The 22,635-nt window shown below is 37.3% G+C and overlaps 1 protein-coding gene across 7 annotated transcripts in view; it reads left to right on the top strand.

Annotated features, from left to right (window-relative positions):
- Positions 1 to 491: 491 nt before the first annotated feature.
- LOC109399758 (FMRFamide receptor) overlaps positions 492 to 22,635 on the top strand; it is a 728,822-nt gene continuing 706,678 nt past the window's right edge. For 5 of the 7 annotated variants that reach the window (XM_062859892.1, XM_062859895.1, XM_062859893.1 and 2 more), the window contains exon 1: positions 492 to 1,621. The gene's annotated coding sequence lies outside the window, so the exon portion shown is untranslated. The remainder of the gene's footprint in view (positions 1,622 to 22,635) is intronic. The other 2 variants (XM_062859894.1, XR_009999269.1) reach the window with 2 other exon arrangements.

Below are 22,635 nucleotides of genomic sequence, written 5' to 3'. Positions count from 1 at the left end.
AATTATTGGGTTAGATCAACAATATAAATATTATTTTTCGGCTTTCACAAGTCTTCACATGATTTGAAATGTCTTCAATATGTCTTCACAAAAAATAAATGTCTTCACAGAAGTTCAAAAATGTCCTCACATCTGGTATCCCTGCACGCCGATTCACGCCGCCGCCGAAAGTTGCCACCGGCGTGACGTCGATGACGCCGCCGCCGCTGGCCAAAAATGGCGCTCACGCTGCCGCCGAGCAAAATATAGTCGGCGCACAGGTCTAGTTCAAAGTCTGGTGCTCTGTACCTATATACCTATTGCATATTCTGTTGATTCCACTGTTATTATTTAATTCGTCTGTTCCAAGTTCTTCAAACCGGCCGGTTTTGGCATCCCTTCTGAGTACCACCGGTTCTCAAGCATGCGCACGGAACCGCCGGAGAACCCACCAAATGCCGGCAACAGCCAAACATCCACAAGTTGTTGTTAGTTAGCCCATCTCCATCGGTAGGTGGGTATCCATCCATCCATTGGCATTGACGCCGGCTACCGAAACTGGTCAGCTGTTCCACGCTCGTATTATCTAATCGCTCACTTTACCGAGGACGTCGAAAACGACGACGGTGGCGGTCGTCGTCGTCGTCGTCACTCAAGCGGGTGTTCATCCACACTACTGTGTGTAACAGCCATAGCCAGAGTGTTTGAGTTCAACCCGCGCGCCCGAAAAAGAGTGTGAACGAAAACAGAGAGATCGCGTGAAATCCATCCATCCGTACCTACATCCAAAAAAAAAGTTCAGCGCGCGCGTTTGCTTGCTTGGAGGAGCTAGCTGGTCTTGGACGGGCATCGTCGGTTGTTCCGTTCGACGCGTTGCATTCCGCCTCAGTTCGGTGTTCGCTAATCGAGTGATAAGACGCGTTATTCCGCCGTTACACTACCAAGCTATTCGGGGTGGACCAGAAACGACGACGTGTGTGGATGGAGAGTCCAGTGACCAGTGCGTAGTGCGACGCGATGTTCTAGCTCCCGAGGGAAAGGTCAGGATCAACTATCGCCGGGGTCGTCGGCGCGCGAAAATTCACGGTCAATTTGGGGATTTGGGGAGGAATTTTCGACAGTGGGAAGAGACCACATTGTGCGAAGTTGTTACGAACGGACGAATTTAGGTCCTCATCAGTCAGAAGATCAGAAGAAGGTGTTATATTCGGGGGATGCTGCTAAGTAAGTGGATGCTGGGAGGAAAACGTGACAGTGAATAGCGCGTGGAACTGAGGCGCGCAAACAAGTGATGATTGTTATTTTCGGTTGTCCCCGCCGTGGTTTTTTTTTTCTGTGACAGCCAGCAGCTACCGGCTATAATAACAGCAGCGTTTGTAGTGGGTTCTGGTGAAGGATCGACGTAGAGGACCGACGGTCACACTGTGTCGGCGCTAGTGGTCAAATGCCTGTCTGATTGTGTTGGTTGTGGGTATCGAAGAAACGACCGCTGCGGGAAAAATAAGATCAAACGGTGCGAGTGATTGTTGTAAATTGTTGTTGTTTAACTGTGTTTAGTGCCCCGAGATGAGTGGTTCTCAACTTAACAATTGTAAAAAAAAAATCTGCTGACTTCATCCAAATTATCAACGATATATGCTATGTAAGTGTTATGTGTCAAGCAAATGTGATTGTTAGTTATGTTAGTTATGCCAAAGAATAATGCAAAACATAAAAAAAGATTTTGCCTCGTTTTCTCTAAAGTGGTTATACACAACATTCTGATTTTATGCGTTGAATGCGTGCGGGCAAATAAAAAATCGTGTAACTTCGAGTAATCGCGCAAAAAAGTTTAATGGATTTTTTTTACGCGATATGTCATCCGCAAATGTCGAAGTCGCGTAACTTCGACAAACTCGTGCAAAATACGACAATCATGTAAAAATGAACCGTGTAAAAAAGAATTCAGGTTATGTTACTTAGGGTGACCGATCCTACTCAAAACAAAGGAGTAAAGCACTGTTTGATTTTTTTATATTATGGATTTTTTATTAGCAGTGAGTTATATTCTGGAAAAAAAAATCTCAAGTGGTAAAATTTATTTTCTGTGGCAAGTTATTATAAAAATATTAAAATTCAGTTCACAGGTTAATAATGGATTTCTTCAATTCAGCGTACTGATCATTGAATGTGTAAATGTGTGAATACAGGTATACCTCGATTTAGTGGACCCTAGATTATATCCCAAGTAACAATTTTGATTCTATTTGGTTTTATTTGTTTGTTTGTTTATTTGTTAAAAAGGGGAAGCGAGACAAGACGCATCCCAAAGCATACAGGCCAATTAGTCTTTCTTCAGTTTTGTTGAAGACTATGGAAAAGGTTTTGAAGGATTTTATCAATTCTTCTTACATAAAAGAGCATCCCCTATCTGACTTCCAGTTTGCTTATCAATCTGGTAAGTCAACGATTACGGCACTTCATTCGCTAGTAACAAAGGTGAAAAAAACGTTTTCAGCAAAAGAAATAGCTCTATGCGCCTTTTTAGACATAGAAGGAGCATTTGATAATGCCTCCTATTCATCTATGAATCGTGCCATGGAGAACAAAAACTTCGACCAATGTATCATACATTGGATTTATACTGTGCTTGCAAAAAGAGAAATCACCTCTGAGCTGGGAAGTTCTTCTATATCAGTAAGGGCAACGAAAGGTTGCCCTCAAGGAGGAGTCCTCTCACCACTAATGTGGTCCTTAGTTGTAGACGATCTTCTAAGAAGCTTGAAGGAAAAAGGTTTCGAAGTTGTGGGCTTTGCAGACGATATAGTCATAATAGTGAGAGGAAAGTATGACGAAACTGTTTCGGAGAGAATGCAAAGGGCCCTAAACTACACACATTCATGGTGTATTAAGGAGGGCCTTAGCATCAACCCGTCAAAAGTCGTAATTGTCCCTTTTACTAGGAGAAGGAAGATCAACCTTAAAGCTTTTCGGCTTGGAGGAATACAAATTCATCCTAGTGATCGAGTCAAATACTTAGGTTTGATACTAGATGCTAAACTGAACTGGAGTGCTCAAATTGAGTCCGTGATCGGTAAGGCAACAAGTGCGTTCTGGTTATGCTTCAAAACTATTGGCAGGAAGTGGGGCTTGAAACCAAAAATGATAATGTGGCTTTATACTGCCATAATCCGCCCAAAAGTGACGTATGCTTCGTTTGTCTGGTGGCCAAAAACAAAAGAGGCTACCACGCAATCAAAGCTTGCAAAAATTCAACGTCTTGCGTCCATTGCTGTTACAGGAGCAATGCGAAGCACTCCATCAAAAGCTTTAGATGCGATTCTCAATCTGCTACCTTTGCACGAGTACGTGCAATTAGAAGCAGAAAAGGAATTGCTGAGAACGAGTTGAAAAGTTTATGCCAGGTGATCTTGTAGATCACCTGAGCATTTCACAATACTTCCAAAATAGGCCAGTAATGAAAATGATTAAAGACTGGATGAAACCTGTGGAGAACCATGATGTTCCTTACAAGTTGCACGAAACAACTCGTGCAGATTGGGAAGTCGGAGGTCCCACTGTTAGTCAAGGATCAATCAAATTCTGTACAGATGGCTCAAAAGTTGGAATAAAAACGGGAGCAGGCATCTACGGTCCTGTAATACATATTTCAGTGGCGATGGCAAACTATCCTACAGTGTTTCAAGCAGAGATTCTTGCTATTTTGAAATGCGCAAATATCTGCCTTGAGAGAAAATACAGATATGCAAATATTTGTATTTTCTCAGACAGTCAAGCTGCACTAAAAGCATTGTGCGCTTACAAATGTACTTCAAAGCTTGTCTGGGAATGCATTCTTTCACTGCGCAGTCTGTGCGCAGTCTGGCATTGAAGGGAATGAAATGGCAGACGAGCTTGCTAAAAGTGGTTCCAATTTACAGTTTGCTGGCCCAGAACTATTCTGCGGTATATCAAACTGTACAATAAAAATGGACCTGAACTGCTGGGCTGAGAAGAGGCTGATATCCAATTGGATGGATGTCAAAAATTGTGGGTTACGTACAAAAGGCTGAATCACATAAGGCTGAATGATTAAAAGGCTGAAACACATAAGGCTGAATGATCAAAAGGCTGAAAGGTATCAAAAGGCTGAAAGATATCAAAAGGCTGAAAAGTTTTGAAAGCTGTAGAGAATCGAAAGAAATGACATTTTGAACATTAATGGCTAATCTATTGATCTTTGAAAAACATTCGACTCGACTTGAATTGATCATAGGAAATAAAAGAATCTTTGGAAATTTGGTCGAACGGACATTTGGTCAAATGAAAATTCGGTCAAAACCCATTCTACGGAAGAGGAAGTATATGACATTTAGTCGATTGGACTATTTATCGAATGGACATCTGGTCACGTGAGCTAAGGCTCTAACTGATGAAAAGACATTCGAGTGGATCATAGTATTATGGATTTCGTTATCATAATGTCTATGTTAATGCACTTTATTCATTTTTCAAGTATTGAATGAATCATAGATGCAAACAATTGTAATTTTTGCTCAAAAATGTTTGAACTTTGTTCAGTTCAAAATTTCTAACGCGTACGAGCTCCAAATTGAATGCCAGCAGGGTACCGTGGGATCCGCGAAACTGAAACCGTTATACCTCCACCATGTTTCCACAGATTTCAAACATTTGGAGCTCATTAGATTCAGAAACTCTTCTGCTATTGGAATCATATCTGAGCGTACCAGTCCGGTCAACATGGGTTTTGGAAAATCCAGGTTTCCAATCATATAATTTAATACAATACAGTAACGGAGTTAGCGGCATGAACCATCGAAAATCATAAAATTGCCTAAACGAATAGAGTCTGGTCGTCAGTCCATCATTTGGCCATTCCTGATTAAGTTTCTCAAGGAACCATGACAGGAAATTAAAACTTTCTTATACTTCACCCCTCCTCACCCCAATAATGTATTAATGTAGGAGATTTTCGGGTTTTCCAGAACTCCGGGACTATACCGCTTTATTCGCGTCGACAGAAACTATTTCTTATATATGTCAAGCAATGTTGTGCGCATAAGAGTTCAGAACCGAATTGCAGCACCACAGTGTGAACGCGATCAATTTGCGTTGAAGTTCATACTCGGCACACTGCGATCAAATATATTTGAACATGCAAATTGAACGCGGCATAAACTAATGGAAAGAACTGCATCCGTAGCATGCTGACTAACATGTTACCCTGGTATCTGTGAAACTAAAATGGTTATATTTGCGCCATTTTTTCGTCAATTTTAGCAATCTTTTGAACTAATTCTCGCGTTTAGTATCATACAGGCGTATCTACAATGATCGATTTCTCTTCGTCGATCTTCTCTTCGGATTATTCCGGAAAATACGACCAATATTCGGATGATCTCTCGGTGTATTTCGGTGAAGGACGACTAGGACTAGCATCTAAAACAACAAAAACAACCAAAAATGGTTTGCCGGCCATAAGTTATTAGCCGAAGAGAAAATCGATGAAGAGAAATCGATCATTGTAGATACGCCCGTATGATACTGAGCGCGAGAATTCGATTAAGAATCTCCTTCTATTGAGAGAGTGAACAAGCCCGACTATCGTGTGTTTCGAAAAATCCGAATGCCTAGAGCTGTATTTCAATATCCGAGACCACAATGTCGTACCAATGTGACGCATTTTCCCGTGACATAACATAATAACGTCCAAACATGGAGATGCGGCACAAGGTCCTAGTCATTAGAATAACTAGCCACAGAAGTCCATTGTCGCGACTGTTCGTGTGACTAACATCTAGTTTGCCACGCCCTTACAGCGTCAGTAGTGGTACTACTACAGCGCCATTGCAGTTCTAGTGTATTTCTATTTCCTAGTCCAGGCACATACGATTTAATGATGAAGATAAGCGCATATGAACTCAGAGCCAAATGATGTTCTTAAGCAGCAAAAGCTCTGACAGGCAAGTTCAATTCATTGTCGTCCAAAAAAATTAAAGTGTTCAGTTCATTTTTTGCTCGCGTTCAGTTAGAATACAATACTATTCGAAAGAATAGCCTATGTTTAAAAGAAGGAGAAACATCTGGTAAAAAGTAAGCAGCTTCAACACCTGAACTTAAATTATTGTTCTTTCAACATTTTAAAAGAAGCAACATCTTTGAGAGCTGCAGCTATAACATCCAAACACAGTAAGAACAGCCTATGTTCAAAAGAAGGAGAAATCTCTGATAAATCGTTTTTAAGGAATATGCGCACGCAGAAGCTCGCTGCATTTTACACATTTGGTAAGAATGCCAGCACTGAATATATGCATATACCACAAAAGAATAGCCTATTTAAAAAAAAGAAAAAAATCTATCATGGAAGAGTTATTAGTATGTGGATATTATCATCAAAGCTTTCCACTTAGTCGTTACACTGTACTATTTGCGGCCACAATACTTACTCTCCCATCAGATATTTTTCCCGCTTTTTTAGATAGGCTGTTCTTTCGAGGTATATGCATAGATCATAATTTAACCGTTCAACTAGGCTGTACATGGGACAACTAGTAATATTGTAATATTATTGTAACTAGTAATATTGTACAACTAGTAATCCTCCTTAGAATTAAAATCATTATAACCCATTCGGCTAAGTGACATTTCAGGCCTGAAATCCATGTTTTTCAGCCTTTTGTTATTTCAGCCTTTTGTAATTTCAGCCTTTTGATACATATCCATAGTTTCAGCCTTTTGTATTCAGCCTTATGTGCATTCAGCCTTTTGAAATTCAGCCTTATGTCACCATCCCTCACACATATCCTGCCTTAATATATTAACATCAGTTGCCAATTATTGAAAGTTGCATTTAACACTTCGTTTGAATGCGGTAGAACTTTCCCTAAAAGACCTTTTGAAGCTTCTGCACAATTTGCTATATTTTTCAAAAACATCGCTTAACAAATTGTTTTCTACGCATGACATTAAGCTCGATAAAAATTGCAAAAAATATATCCGTGTATTTCTACATGCATATCTATTATACATCTATTAGTTTGAATTGCAAACATTTACTTTTGAACCAGAAAATGAATTGAAACACCAAAATCGATATTTTTGAAAACCCGTTTTTCAAATAGTTGAAAACAAGCTTCTAAATATATATCACAACAAGCTGAAAATTACATTTTAATTTCACTACATATTTTTAATATAAATGCTCCAGCTTTATAAAGTGTAGATTGAATTATTTTTACTCTCGTTAAAACATGTTTGAAAACTCGAATGTCTGTGGGCATGTCTTAACCAGAAATAGAAAAGGCGAATAACAAAAAAAAAAAAATAACAAAAGGCTGAATTACGAAAGGCTGAATCTCAAAAGGCTGAAAATGTCAAAAGGCTGAAATAACATAAGGCTAAAATAATGATTCGACTAGTTTTCAAACGGCGAGCCTAAAGGCAGTCATGCGAGCCTAAAGGCAACACTAACATCACACATAACACTCTAATTATAATATAATGATCTTTATGAAAATTTGCTAGTTGGTCGACCACTCAGCCCTGACACTTGCATTGGTTTTGCTTGAGTTTGACATTTGACGCACACTACCGCTCATTGGTTGATGGTTCATTGGACGAACATGCTTCCGTTACTATGTTCGAAATCGGAAAGCGTTAGGACTGTTTTTCCGCGCTAAAGTATGCATTATTGATCGCCTACATAACTATGACGGTATTTCTCCAAAGAATAGCACATATTTAAAAGAAGGGAAAATCTCTGATCACATTGTTGGCAGCTGTAATGGCAACCAATCTCCATAACAGTATGACTCGAAAGAATAGCTCATGCTCAAAGAAGGAAAAATCTCCGATTGAAATACCATCAGTCATTTTTTGTGTTAGTTGGTATGCTTCATTAGCCTCTTCACTAAGCACATTCTATGACTAGGACTCATATATGTAGCCGATCTGGTTAGCGAACGGGTAGTCATGCTGAGGGTGACGGTTCGATTCTCCCTCGGGCCAGAAACTTTTTGTTATGAAAAATTCCTTGACAATCGCGGGCATAAAGTATCTTCCTGCCTGTCACACGATATACAAATGCAAAGTGGTCATTGGCAAAGAAGGCTCTCAATTAATAACTGTTAAAATGCGTATAGAAGCTGAAAGCAGGCTTTGTCTCTGTTGGGACGTTACGCCAGAAAAAAAGAAGAAGAAGAAGTACTATAACTCATTTCCTGCATTTTTGAAATTTCAGCCTTTTGTGCATTCAGCCTTTTTAAATTCAGCCTTATGGTAGCATCCCATTTTGTTACTTGGGATTGACCCTCGCTTTTATCTATTTACTTAGATTTTATGTACATTTATTTAGTGGTAAAATTTTGAGTATCCAACCAGATAAAAAGTTGCAGTAATAGTGTCAAAGCATATCTCATGATATACTTATATACATTTACCTTAATATCATACTTCCCTTTCTAACTTCATAAATTTTTCATAAATATCTCTCGCTTTGTCGATAATCACGATGAGCGGAGGTTATTCTCTGGTGATGTTTTTTCTTACAGATTCCTTAGCAATGACAACATTTTTGGCGGATGCATGCAAACTTCCTATTCGCCAGATTTTTCCTCAAAGCTTTGTAACAAACTTCTTTCAAGATTTCGTATAACTTCCTCACCGAGAGTTGTAACATATTCCAGATATTTTTTTAGATCCCTGGCGTGTACTCAGCTGATCAAATTCCAAAATTTTTACCTAATTCCATAAAAATGTCATTGTAATGCTTCGGCAGATTACAGACTAAATGTGTGATAAATTATTTCCAGTGCTGTCATGGTAAAATCAGAGCTAGTTAGTCGAGGTGTCCCTATTTCAGCGCTCCTTCAGTGGTACATTCCCATGGCTGAATTCCTGGAGGAATCTTTAAAGAAACCGCTTGTGCAATTCCTGAAGGAACTACTGAAACAACTTCTAAAAGAATCCATGGATCAACTTTTGAAGAAATCCCTGATGAAATTTCTGAAATGATTCTAAGAATGTTGCAGAAGTCTCTAAAGATATTTCCGAAAGTATCGCTGAAACAATTTCAGAAGGATTTAAAAAAAATCTGAAGAAAAATCTAAATGAATTCCTGAAAAAATATAAAAGAAACGGTAATATTTTAAGAATTTGTTGATGGGTTATCTGAAGAAATTCCAGGATGAATACCTGAAGGAACACCTGGAAACCCCTGGTGGAATACCTAACCAACTAATAATAATTCTAAACTTTTTTTTTAGAATTTCTGGTGGAATCTCTAGAGAAATTCCAAGAGGTACGCTTGAAGGCAATCCTGGGAGAATTTCTAAGAAAATACATAGAGAAATACTCGGCGGAATTTCTGATGAAATCTCTGTGTGAATTTCTGGAGGAATCTCTACAAGAATGTCCTCCAGCCTTTCCGTAAGAATCCTTATAAGAATCTCTGAAGGAATTTGTAGACAAATCCTTGGAGCAATTTCTGGAAGAGAAATGTCTTGAATATCTAAAGCAGGGCTGCCCAACCTTTTTCGCTTGTTTCATACATTTTTGGTTCGTACAATCGTAAAAAGGGTCGGATATTAGATATTTTAGCATCAAATGGAAGCATGGTATTAGGGCTAATGGTTGCATGTGTTGAAATTCAAATTTAACGTATCCGCTTAGCTACCGTGACAATTCAGTCAAGAAATCCATCCGGCCCGCGGGCCGGACTGTTTTTTGGGTTCAACTGCACCGGTAGCTAAAAATTGTCAAGAAATTCTAACTTTTACGCTTGGATGAGTTAGATGCAACACTAAGCTTTCATTTGATGCCAAAATATTCCATGTTTGACTTGTTTTGCGAACGTACCGATTGAGAATGTCTGAAACATGCGAAAAAGGTTGGGCAGCCCTGATCTAAAGGAATGTGGAGAAATCTTGGGAATTTCCTTGACCCTTCAGGACGCGCGCCGTTGTAAAAAGTACAACACTTCCAAAAAGCCTCGCACCTTGTATTCAGCGCGAGCGCGGTGCAGTTTTGGGGTCAAACAGGCGCGCGTCCTGCAAGGTTAAAATCTCTTGTTGAATTTCTAAAGAAATTTTTGGAGAAAATTCTTTAGAAAGGTTCTGAGAAAATTTTGAAGGAATCCTGAATTTATGATTCTAAATGTATCCGTGAATTATTATCTATAAAAATCCATGGAGTATTTTGGAATTCTGGAAGTATTTTCTAAAGGAATTCACGCATTATTTTTGGAAGTTATCCGTGCAAGACTTTCTTAAGGCGAAACTGGAAGCATTTTCTCACTTTTTGGTTTTTGATTTTTTATTACATAACGAAGCAATATTTTCAAAATCGGTTTTCGTGCACATGTAGAGTATGGATCAAGGTATCTTCTGATTTTTTTTTGTAGTGGAAAATGTTTTCCGTTTTTACAGAAACCATTTTTGAACAAAATTTCACAAAAAAAATGGTTTCTACAAAAATGGAAAACATTTCCACCTCAAAAAAATCAGAAGATACCTTGATCTATACTCTACATGTGTACGAAAACCGATTTTGAAAATATTGCTTCGTTATTTAATAAAAAATCAAAAACCGAAAAAATGAGAAAATGCTGCCAGTTTCGCCTTAAGGAGTTCTTGAAGAAATTTTTGGAGAACATTCTAAAGTCTAAAGGAATCCCTAGAAGATTTTGTGAAAGAATTTCTGACTGACTTTCTTTAGGATTTCCGGGATGATTTTTTAAAGTAAATCTACGAGGAATTTCCAAAGGAGTCCCTGCAAGAATTTCTTAAAGAATCCCTGGAAGTTTTTTTTTCTGAAACTCGTGAAAGATTTTTTAAATGAATCCAAGGATGGATTTCAGCAAGGCTCCATGAAAGAATTATCGAAAAATCAGAGGAAGTTTTTTTTAAATAATCCTTGAAGAAATTTGTAAAGAAATCTCTGGACCAATGTTTCGTCCAGCGGTTGACTAGGCCCCCCGTTTTGCACTTTTATTCCCCCGGAGGACAAGATGAGACAAACCATAATAAAAGCCATGGGAGATCTTCCAAAATAATCCCTCGAAAAATTTGTTAAGTAACCCCTAGGGCAGTTTTTATAGAAATCCCTGCAGAAAATTACCGAAAGGATCTCACATTTTTTTAAAAAGAGTCCCTGGAGAAATTTCTGAACAAAATCCCAAAAAAAATTCCGACAGAAATTCAGATTTTCAAAAAAAAAAAACCTTGGAAGAATTATTAAAGCAAACCCCGGAGAAAGTTTTGGAATAAATCCTTGGAAGGTCTTAAATGACCTTAAACGACGAATGCTAGAACTTCCGAAGGACTTTTCAGAAAGAAAATCTGAAAAAGTCCCGAAAAATAGGGAAAATCTCTGGAGAAATTTCAGAAGAAACTCATACTTTCTTACACAACTGTTCATGAAACTTCTGGAGGAAACCATAGTGTAACTTCTGGACGAATCCTTAGTGGAATTTCTGGAGAAATTGGAAGTTACTATGGGAATTTCTGGTGAAATTTTTGGAAAAATTTCCTAAGGGTACGGCCAGAGTGGACACGTCACGCGACGCGACGCGGATTTCCCATACGATTTGACGGCTCCTTATTATTGATTGTTATTCCTTTGCGTGCAAATTTCCGCATCGCGCCGCGTGACGCGTCCACTCTGACCGGTACCTAAGTAACCCCAGTACAAACTTTTGAAACATTTTATAAAAAAAACTCTGGAATCGCTGAAAGTTTTATAAGAGAAATTTCTGGAGAAATTTCTGAATAATCTTCTAAAGCAATTTCTGAAGGAATCTTTAAAGAATTTTTGAAAGAATCCTTGGAGGAATTTCTGCTCAAATTCATAGATAATTTTTTGAAAAAAAAAAATGGAAGAATTTCAGAAGTTAATCATGCAAGATGCTCTGAAAGAATTCATTGTGGAATTTGTAGAATAGGAGGAATTTCTAAACAAATTCCTGAAGAAAATTTTCGAATGAATCCATGGAAGATTTTTTGAAAAAATCCGTGAGAGAATTTTGGGCCAAGTACTCGGACAAATTTCCGAAAGAGATTTTTTAGAAGAATTTCTTAAGAAATTTTTGGTAGATTTTCTAAAAGAATCTCCAATAGATTCTCCAAACGAATGCCTAGATATATTTCTGAATAAATATTCAGAGGAATTCCAGAAGTAATCCCTGGGCGAATTTTTCAAACAATCTCTGAAATGATTTGTAAAAAAAACCGGATTAATCCACCTAGTGGTGATAGTGCCTTTCTCGTCGAATATGTACTCATGATCTTTCCGTCGACGTAAGTCGTAGTCCTGAATCCTGTGAATACTTTATTTATAAAAGCAAGACTTTTATCCAAGCCATCATCGAGTTGGGAAATTTATTGATAACACATATTCCGACGTTATGTTCAATATATAGGCAGAACTGAAAAATGTCAGACCTTTTTGTTGACTGCTTGACCACTATTACTATTAGTGGAGGCTGGTCAATACCAAGCCGATAATAACAAGTTTAAGTATAACTTTTTTCACAACCAAAAATCAGTTTTCAATAATGTTTTACCTGTACACTTTAGGCTAGGGTAGGACGGGGTAAAATGGCCACCCGGGGCAAGATGAGGACCCCTCTGTTTTACTACTTTTATGATGAATTTTGTCCAAACAACTTCATAATCCGTTAGAATAAAGTTCATCCTGTTTGTAAACCTGATAAAAGGTACCTCATAACGAACGAATTGAAAAATATCGTCAAATTAGTCAATAGCATGGATTTTTAGCATTTTCTTATAAGAAATCATCAGAATAAAATAAGGTTTTTATTATTCCTAATCACTTAACCTAATTTACAGCTCTATTGTCCACTGGGGCACTACGTGAGCAATTTCAATTGACAGTTGCACTTTTTGTACAGCGCCTATATTCTATTCTACTTTATCGAACTGATTGCTTTTCTGCTGCTTTCACTTTTTCTACTTTATACCTAGTAGAATGATGAGCACAAGGATGATGATAGATGGCCGTTGTTCCTTTCCAGTCCGATTGGGGGTCCATTATGAGTAGCAGTTCGCCGATGTCCAGGTATCCGAGTCCATTTGAGCCATGGGGCTCAGAAGAGGGTCAGTGTCAGTTGCTCTCGGGGGAAAAGCAACTGACGAAAAATTGCAAGTGCCGGGGCTGGGAATCAAACCCATGACCATCCGCATATGAAGCGAACGTGTGACCAACTACGCCACGGGCCCCGGCTAGGTTTTTATGTGAGAATCAAATTTTTACCATAATTTTGATTATCATCGAACATTACTAGCTTACTGCAAAGCATTTTAACTTGCATTAGGAAATATGTTCTTAAAACAAACGTTAAAATTTATTCAATTTTAGTTATTTCCATATAGTGGGGTAAGATGAGCACCCCTGATGGGAATATAGAAAATATTTTGAAAATTATTGGGTTTCCGTATTCTCTGTAACTATTTGGTTGCGTTAATTTCTATAAGTAAGCCACTTAATAATCGTTCATTGCTTTTCGGGTCATTTTGTATAAAGTGTTATAAAACCGCATTTTTTTTAATAATCGAAATAAAACTGATCATTTTAGAACGTGATACCATGGCAATAAACAAGATTTACTATTTCAATCACTGCATAGCCAATGTATAGTTAAAATATTTTGATTTTAATGAAGTGCTCTTCTTGCCCCGCAGCATGTTTGAACTGACCATAAAACATCTTTTTTGTTTAGTCAAATAAATCATCCTTATTGTGAATTTTGAACCCTGCCATGTTTATGGGCGGTGGAAAACATGATATAGAAAAGAACTACTGAGAGGTACTTTTAAAAATTGTGTTAACTTTCAAAAAACTCAACGTGATCCTTAGGGTGCTCACCCTATATTGTATTATTATTGGTTACTAGATTCATAAAATTGGACCAAAAAATGCAAGCAAGTGAAGTTTTTCATACTAAATCCACACAGAGCACGAGGAGCAACCAGTCGAATCAACATTTTGCGCAGTAATTTTAGACGCAAAAGGGGATTGAAAAACTTTTCCCATGCAGCCCCCATCCTACTGTATATTTACACCTACTTAATTTGAAAAGGTGTGATTTGATGAACCTGCTTCAGTTTTGTCAAGATTTTGTTCTCTTACACATATTTATCGCTTGCATTGATTATTTTTACTGTTTTTTTTACCACTTCCTGTGAGATACCCGGAACCGGTTCCAACCAGTACCTATTGACTCAAAGATGGTCTGAGACTAGTTTCTTGCTAACTGTTCAACAGGTTATCTGAAAAGCCGCGAATTGAGGTGTCGCATGCATGAAATTGATTCATTTTACATTTTGGTCATTCTGGCGGGACATACACAACCGGTTCAGGTTATTGAAGAAGCCATGATTTGATGTGTCGCATGCATGTGTTTGGTTCACTTTTATGTTCGGCCAGTTCCGGCAGAACACCTGGAACCGATTCCAGAACACTACCAGTTCAGCTATGGTCTGAGATTTTTTTTGTCTGTATTAATGAGATTTTTAACCCTAGGCTAGTTCATCTCGGGACCCACGCTTTACTTCCCTTCCGAAGGAAGAACCCACATTTTGTGAGTATGTCGGGAGTGGGATTCGATCCCAGGTCCTCGGCGTGATAGTCTTGTGTTCTAACCACCACACCAGGTCCGCTCCACACTGGTCTGAGATTATTTTACTGCTTACTCCCATCTACATTTGACCACTTCCGGCAGGACACACGGAACCGGTTCCGGAATACTACTGGTTTCCCCAACTATGGTATGTAACCATTTTCTTGGTAACCGTTCATCAGGTTATCTAAAGAGCCGCGATTTGATGTGTCGCATGCATGGGTTTGGTTCACTTGCATATTTGGCCACTTCCGGCGGGGCACCCGGAATCGGTTTCAGAACACTGCCAGTAGTATCTGCTGGATCTAAGGCTATTTTCCTGCTCACTGTTCATCAGGTTATCGAAAAAGCCGCTATTTGATGTATCACATGCATGGATTTGGCTCACTTTTATATTTTACAACTTCCGGCGGGACATCCGGAATCGATTCCGGAACACAATCGGTTTAGATATGCCTGAGACTATTTTCCTGCTTACCGTTTATCAGGTTATCCAAAAAGCCGTGGTCTGATGTGTCGCATGCATGGTTTTGTAGCATTTATCGGGCCCCTTCCTGGGGTACCGTTGCGGAACACCTAAATGGCAATAACTCCGGAACGGCTGAACCGATCCGAACCATTTTCAATAGGAAACAATGGGACCAGATTCCGCGTCGAATGAACCGTCGTTCATTAAAATCGGTTGAGGTTTACTGCTAAAAAGTGATGTGAGTTTATTTTTGTACACACACATACTCACACACACATACACACACACATACATACACACACACACACACACACACACACACAGACATCACCTCAATTCGTCGAGCTGAGTTGATTGGTATATGTGACTCGACCATCCGGGCCTTCTATCAAAAAGTCATTTTTGGAGTGAACATATAGCCTTTCCAGTACACTTAGTGTACGAGAAAGGCAAAAATATGCAGGAATTGATGAAGCAATTCATGCCAGACTTCGTAAAAGTATTCTTTGTGAATCTTCTGGAAGAACGCATGGAAAATTTTCTGAAATAACTGATTGGGAAGGTTTTCTACTGAGACCGTCGTAATAAATTTCAAAATGCTGGGTTGACTTACTTTTATTTAACACCGCAGAATTGCGACACAAGGCGACCGAGATCAAAAGGCGGTACAAACCTACACTACTCGTAAAGAAAAACAGTTTGACAAATACAGCACAACCAGTTACCACGCTCTATCACGAATCTCTAAATTTGCGAAGGAACTCCTTAAGGAATTTCAAAAGCAATTCGTAAAGAAATTTTTTTTTAAGCATTTCATAAAGGAATTCCAGGGTAAATCCTCGGAGACATTTTCCAATAAAATTTTGAACTTTTTGAATTTTTAGGACATTTACGCAAATAAAGTTATTGTGTATGTCCGTCTATTGCCCAAACTATTGTTTTTTGAATCAACCATACATATTTTTGGAGATTAAAGTTTTCGATCCTAACGAGATAGTGGTTTATTCGTTATTTAGCGATAAGTATTTTCTAATATATGCCAAAATCTCCGAGCCTTTTATCGAAAACTCAGTTTTCATGCAGTTTTTATATGTAATTGTACATTTTGGTATACAATTTAAATGAAAATAGAATAAAAAAACTGCTTTGATTTAATGTAAAATTCGATTTTATAGACGTTTCGAAAATTAAAATGTGTACTTAATCGAGGTATACCTGTACCAATCCGGAAGACTTGTATTTTAATTTAGCTTTTAATTTTTTTTCAATGCTTCCTTAAGATGGTATGCTGCCCTTGTCGTGTTTGCCACCGACAAATTCGGAAGTGTTAATTTTGATTTCGATCATGGGTCTTTGTTTTACTATTGTTGAGGTACGTCATCAACTGTGTTGGTTCACATTGATCGTTTGATCGTTTCACCCGCACGGTGTGCCTAAAACCGTTATTAACAAATAAAAATGTCCACCCAAATGGCACCCGGCATTCGAAAGATATACTATTCTAGTATCTGCTCTGATTTAAAAATCTTTCATCGAGGGAAACTAAAGTTATTGTGATTTGAAGATTTGGAGCCATTTCTATAGGATTTTCTTATATGAGTAAATATGCACGCACGGTGTGCCTGATACCACTATTAACAAATAAAAACTTACTCCAAACTTACAACCGACATTTGAAAGATATACTATTCTAGTATCTCCTCCGAAAATTTGAAAGTGTTTTATCGAGGGAAACCAAAGTTTTTACTGTTTGAAGATTTTCCTCTATTTTCATAGAATTAGCTCATATATGGCAATATTGTTTTAGGATGTTTCATTGGCTTTTCAAATCATAAACAAATACTAATAAGTTTCACAAACACCATTTCAAATATACTGCATTCAAACAACTTCTATCTGAAAATTTGACAACATTTCATTGAAACGATCGCAAATTACAGTGTTTGAAAATATAAGATATGATAGGGTATAATGAAAATGTAGTAACTTCATAGAATATTATTTCAAGTTCGCATGTTAATCATTCCTCGCAATGAATATATATTCTGTAACTCATCTAAAACTTTGATTATATATCACATTTTTTGCTATACTGTTACAAAACTCAGTAGGTGTTTTTAACGTGTCTATAGATAAAGCGATAGTATGCATATCTCCAATGAAATTGGAATCCAAGCTTCAAATTGTTGTTACTGATGATCATTCAAATGTAAAATTTCTAAATTCACGGGTGACACGTTAGTAACATGACGTATAAAAGCTGGCTGGTAAAACGATTAGCATTGAGGTTTACTTTATAAAGCTTCAATATCTTAAACATTTAACCAACGATTTACAAAGCTTCCTAGGAATTTCAAAACCTTGGGCTGTTAATTCACTTTAACTCTCGTTTCATCGACAAGATACCAACATATTTATAACGTGCTCAAAAACAAAAAAAAAAACGGTGCCAAACTCTTAGAAAGTTTATGCAATCAACGCTCACAACGTGCCAGATTTTTATTTGTATTCGAGTAGCACGTAGAACTATGAAATATTAATTAGATTCTCACAATACGGTTATTGACATTCCCCTCAATGGAATGTTGCCAAATTTTCAGAGAAGTTGCTTGAATATTTATTGTACTTTTGGAATTTGTGAAACTCATGACACCGTTCTACACTAGTTCGCGTTATGGGATGAGAAAAAAATAATAATAGGGGTTTGGGACCCTAGAAACTCTAATGCGTATATCAATTGAACAAGTTCTGCATTCCAACTTCGGTCTTGAACTGTAAAGTCCCGTTTTAATATTTTTTTCGAAAATTCTCTCACTATGACACTTCTAGGGTTCCAAAACCCTGTTTTTTTTCATCTCATAATACAAAGTTTTTTTAAATTTTGTTGAGCAGTGTTATTATTTGTTTATGATATGAAGAGCACCTTATGGCAATATTCCCATATGCAGTGTCGGACAAAAGTCGGACGAAAAAATAAGACCACCAACCATTTTTCATACAAAATGGCCAAGTTTGACGATGTGATGCTCGGTTTCTAGTGAACCAATTTGGCTGAAATTTTGACTGTCGCCATGGAGTGAATTTTGATTTGTATTTAATTGATTGCGTTCTGTTCACTACATCAAAAGTTACAGATATTCAAAACGACAAAATAATAGGACCGCTTTCAGATTGCCATTACCAAAGGATATATCAGAGTATCTGATGATTGATGATTGATATACTAGTACTAAAATTAAGGATGCCATTTAAACTTGGGGACACTTTTATAGAATCGACCACAAATAACCAGCATAAAAATCTTTTTTTTTTTGTTTTGTCGCATCGTATAACTGTGACTTTGGAAGCTTTGAACAGAATTCAATCAATTTAATACAAATCAAAACTCCCGTAAATCCATGTCGGCTGCCAAAATTTCAGCCAAATAGGTTTACTAGAAATCGTCAAACTTGACTATTTTGTATGAAATAGAAGCGGTGGTCTTATTGTTTTGTCCGACACTGTATGAGCTAATTCTATGAAAATAGAGGAAAATCTTCAAACAGTAAAAAGTTTGATTTACCTCGATAAAACATTTTCAAATTTTCGGAGGGATACTAGAATGGTATATCTTTCGAATGCCGGGTGTTAGTTTGGAGTAAGTTTTGATTTGTTAATAGTGGTATCAGGCACACCGTGCGTGCATATTTACTCATATAAGAAAATCCTGTATAAATGGCTCAAAATCTTCAAATCACAAAAACTTTGGTTTCCCTCGATGAAAGATTTTCAAATTTTCAGAGCAGATACTAGAATAGTATATCTTTCGAATGCCGGGTGCCATTTGGGTGAACATTTTTATTTGCTAATAACGGTTTTTGGCACACCGTGACCCGATTTTCTGTAGGGGAAACTAGGGAGACATAATTTTGTCCCCAGTAGTCGATATTTCTGTTACTCGATGCCTCCTTTCAAGATATCCTAACCATCATAATAGACTGAAGTACGGTGTGTGAAATTCCGGTTTCCGGTAGATTGCCTTGCGCTCAATGGATGTTGTTGGGTGGTGCGTTGAAATACAGGTGGAATTTGTGTCGGAATGTGTGTTGAAATTTGTGACAACATACGTGTCACTTGGCGTCCTACGGTGTCGTACCGGTCAGCTGGCGGTTCTCGGGGACCCCGGGCAACGGAGATTCTCCGGCTCACAGCAAGTTGTTAGATGGAAACCCAACCAAGATAGTCGCCAGCAATTCCAGACGGCGTTGTTAAGCGACCTTGAGATTCCTCCGACTCCGACCGTGTAGTGATCCGAGAACGGCTGGGTTGTTCGTGGCCTTTTAAATAACGTAGCCGCACGCATAAAAATCCGTACTAGAAATCGTCCACAATCAATCACAATTCCTGGAACAATAGGGTGGGGCTAATTTTAAAAAATCTCTCCGGGATATGATTTCCCAAGTGCAGGGCTGTTATAAAAGTGTAGATTTAGAAACCGCAAAATCCGCGCCAAGCGATTTGAAATCCGCGCCGAGGTCATCAAATCCGTGTCATACAAAACATATCCCAAGTAACACAGAAAACATCTTGGGAAATCAAATATTCAAGAGATGTATTATAAATGTATTATAAGCACATCAGAATACATCTTTAGTTATTCTCAAGGTCTTATTAAGTTGAGCAGTAACAAATAGCAAAAATATGCGATTCTTCGCTCATAGGCTTTACCATGTACAACATACGTTGATAACAGAAAAATACAACCATTTTAGAGCTTTAAACAAATGGATCAAGACAGCAACTAACATTCTCGTCTTACATAACCTTACATATTTCAGGATTACTTTATCAAATTACAATATGTTGGCTTAAACCTAAATAAGACGTGACACATGTAGTTTGCTACCAAATCTCTCACATGCTACTTCCAATTACATACCCAGCATCGATGAACTATTGGCAAAACCAAAACAGGTGCTAGAACTCAATCTGTAGGTCCACTCACATAAACCTACCTTAAGAACTACAAAGTATGGATTAAGCCGACTGTTCCAACTAAATTCCTGAAATCGTAAAACCACTTCTTGCATTTTAAACCGTTGCAGGACACATTGCACAGGACTTTCGAACTCCAGCGTGACCCTTTCTTCCATAACAAAAATGTTCGGGGCTGCTGAAGTCAAATGATTGAGAACCAAATCTATCCCCGTCAAATGTGTTTTCCGCCGGGATGCCGTCTTTCTCTCACTTTATTTACGCCTTCCAAATCGTCCACGGATTATATCAAACCTTAAATACCGGTTACCGATTGAATAATCGACGGTCGTGCTCAGAAATCTCGCGGAAACTGTAGAATAATCCGACGCGGTCGTGATCTATCCAGTGCAGTGTCAACAAAATAAACAGCTCCAATATTTACAACAATTGTTTTGACAATTTGACAGTTTAGGTTCGGCAAAGATAAATACAAGTTATATAATAGTTATCTTGGCATAGTTTTTATGTTTGCTAAACATGAATGAATGAGTATGTTTAATAGATGTTATTTCTAAGTTATTCCAACTTTAACGTAACATCTGCAGAGATATTTTTGTGCCTTAGAAAAAAAAAACATTCCCATTACAGTACCGGCTTAAACAATAAAGACAAACTTAGAAATAAGACACAAGTTGGCATTAATATATCCCTTGAATTTTAATGATGCAACAAAAAAACATACATGATACAAATCAGAAATTAGCCATGAGCGCAATCATAAATTCGTTAAAATTGAATAAGTTCTTGAATTTTTTGAACGGCACTGTGAGATTTTTATCAAGTCTGCCATATTGTTTCATCGTGTAGTTTTGAGAAAAGTATCCAAAAATAGGCATTATAAGGGTTGATTTGGGAAAAATATTTATTTGTCTGAATGCATTGCGTTGGCGCTTGGAATGGTCAGAAGTACTATTAGCAGTTTCACCACAAATCTTGAACGGCAAGAAAAACAAAACTATCATTACTCAAAAAAACCAATTTCATAATATCTTATCCGAATACTTAACATAACTTGACTCCATCATTTGGGAACTATTCTAGGTTTGAGAGCTATAAATGTAATTATTAACACAATTTGTTTTGTTTTTTTTTGCTGTCGGTATTTACGCTCAAGTGAATTCACGTATAAATATGTCACATTCACTTGTTATAAGAATGGTTTTTGCCAATTATATCACTCTAATATAACTTAAATTAACCGCTTGCAAGTGGTAAGTACTATATATGTTTTCTATGAGTTATATCACTCGCAAATAGCTTAATGGCAACTAATTGTAGCGGTTATAGTATCTAAGTATTTTGGCAGTTACTGTTATTGGCGAATAACTAGATTGCAACTAATGATTTTTCGCAAGCTGGTTGGAATGTACCATGACCATAATTATAAGCTTTATAAGTGAATTACAATACATGTTATACAACTTCTAAGATGTTTTATAAGCCGCCATTTTTTGCGCTGTTTTGATTATATAGGTGACGAATTTTGAGTAAATATTACTAGAAAAATACTATCAGCTAAGTATGAAACGTGAATTTTAAACTATTATATAACTAGTTGTGTTACTTGGGATGGCTTTGATGACTCATAAAAAGCCAGAATTTTTCAGAGAAAATCAACTATTATGACTTTTGTTGCACTCCAGGTGACGAGCATTTATTTTGATAAATTGATTTTGAACTATTACTAATCCATGACTTTGGATGACAACATCCAAACTAAATCAAACAAGAGTTACACGCTGCAAATAGGCTAGTTTTTTAAATTGGAATTACAATTTTTGGATCAATAGTACTTTGATTGCTTTTGCTTATCAATCAGGATGTCTACTATTTTACGAGAAAAAAGGAGCATTCTTGGCGAAACTTTTGAAATAGTTTATGATCAACATTATGGTAGAAATCCTGAAAACCCAAAAGATTGTTTGAGAGAATAGCAAGTAAATTTTCAAAAACTTTTTGAGAAATTCATGGAATTTTAATATGTAAAGATACATATGGAGTAATACTAGTGAGATTTATTGATTAAATCACCACGAAATTTTATACCTAAGGATGATATTTACGAAAAGAGAAGCATTTCATAAAAAAATCTCTGGCAATTGTTCTGAACATTAAGCAAAAGATATGTAGGAAAGCATAAAGCATTGTCCAGTTAGAATCTTTTTTTTTTATTTTTATTTATGTGTATTTTAACTTAAATGCTAATTCTACACTCCAGTTAGAATCCGGACACAAAGTTTAATTTATTGTGACGCTCTAAATTATCTCAATCAGCATTCTTTTGGAGCAGTCTGATCATGAATTAGTCGTCTATTAGTGGTGAAAATTTCATCAATTTTTTTGCAACGAATGAAACGTTATTTCAGATTGAAGACATGTGAAGGAAAAAAGTCTTGCACAAACACGTTGAAAATTTAGCGTGGTCAGGAACGACAGTCGCCAAAAATTATTATATCTCCAAATCCATTATGTGTGATGTGCTCAGATGTTGTTAACCATGCCATGAGGAAGGATCCCAGGAAGATTGAAGTTTATG

The sequence above is a fragment of the Aedes albopictus genome, chromosome 3 (genome assembly GCF_035046485.1).
Source record: "Aedes albopictus strain Foshan chromosome 3, AalbF5, whole genome shotgun sequence".
In the NCBI taxonomy this organism is placed as follows: Eukaryota; Metazoa; Arthropoda; class Insecta; order Diptera; family Culicidae; genus Aedes; species Aedes albopictus.
The sequence above is the reverse complement of the archived record's forward strand: the minus strand, read 5'-3'. Positions and strand labels throughout refer to the sequence as shown.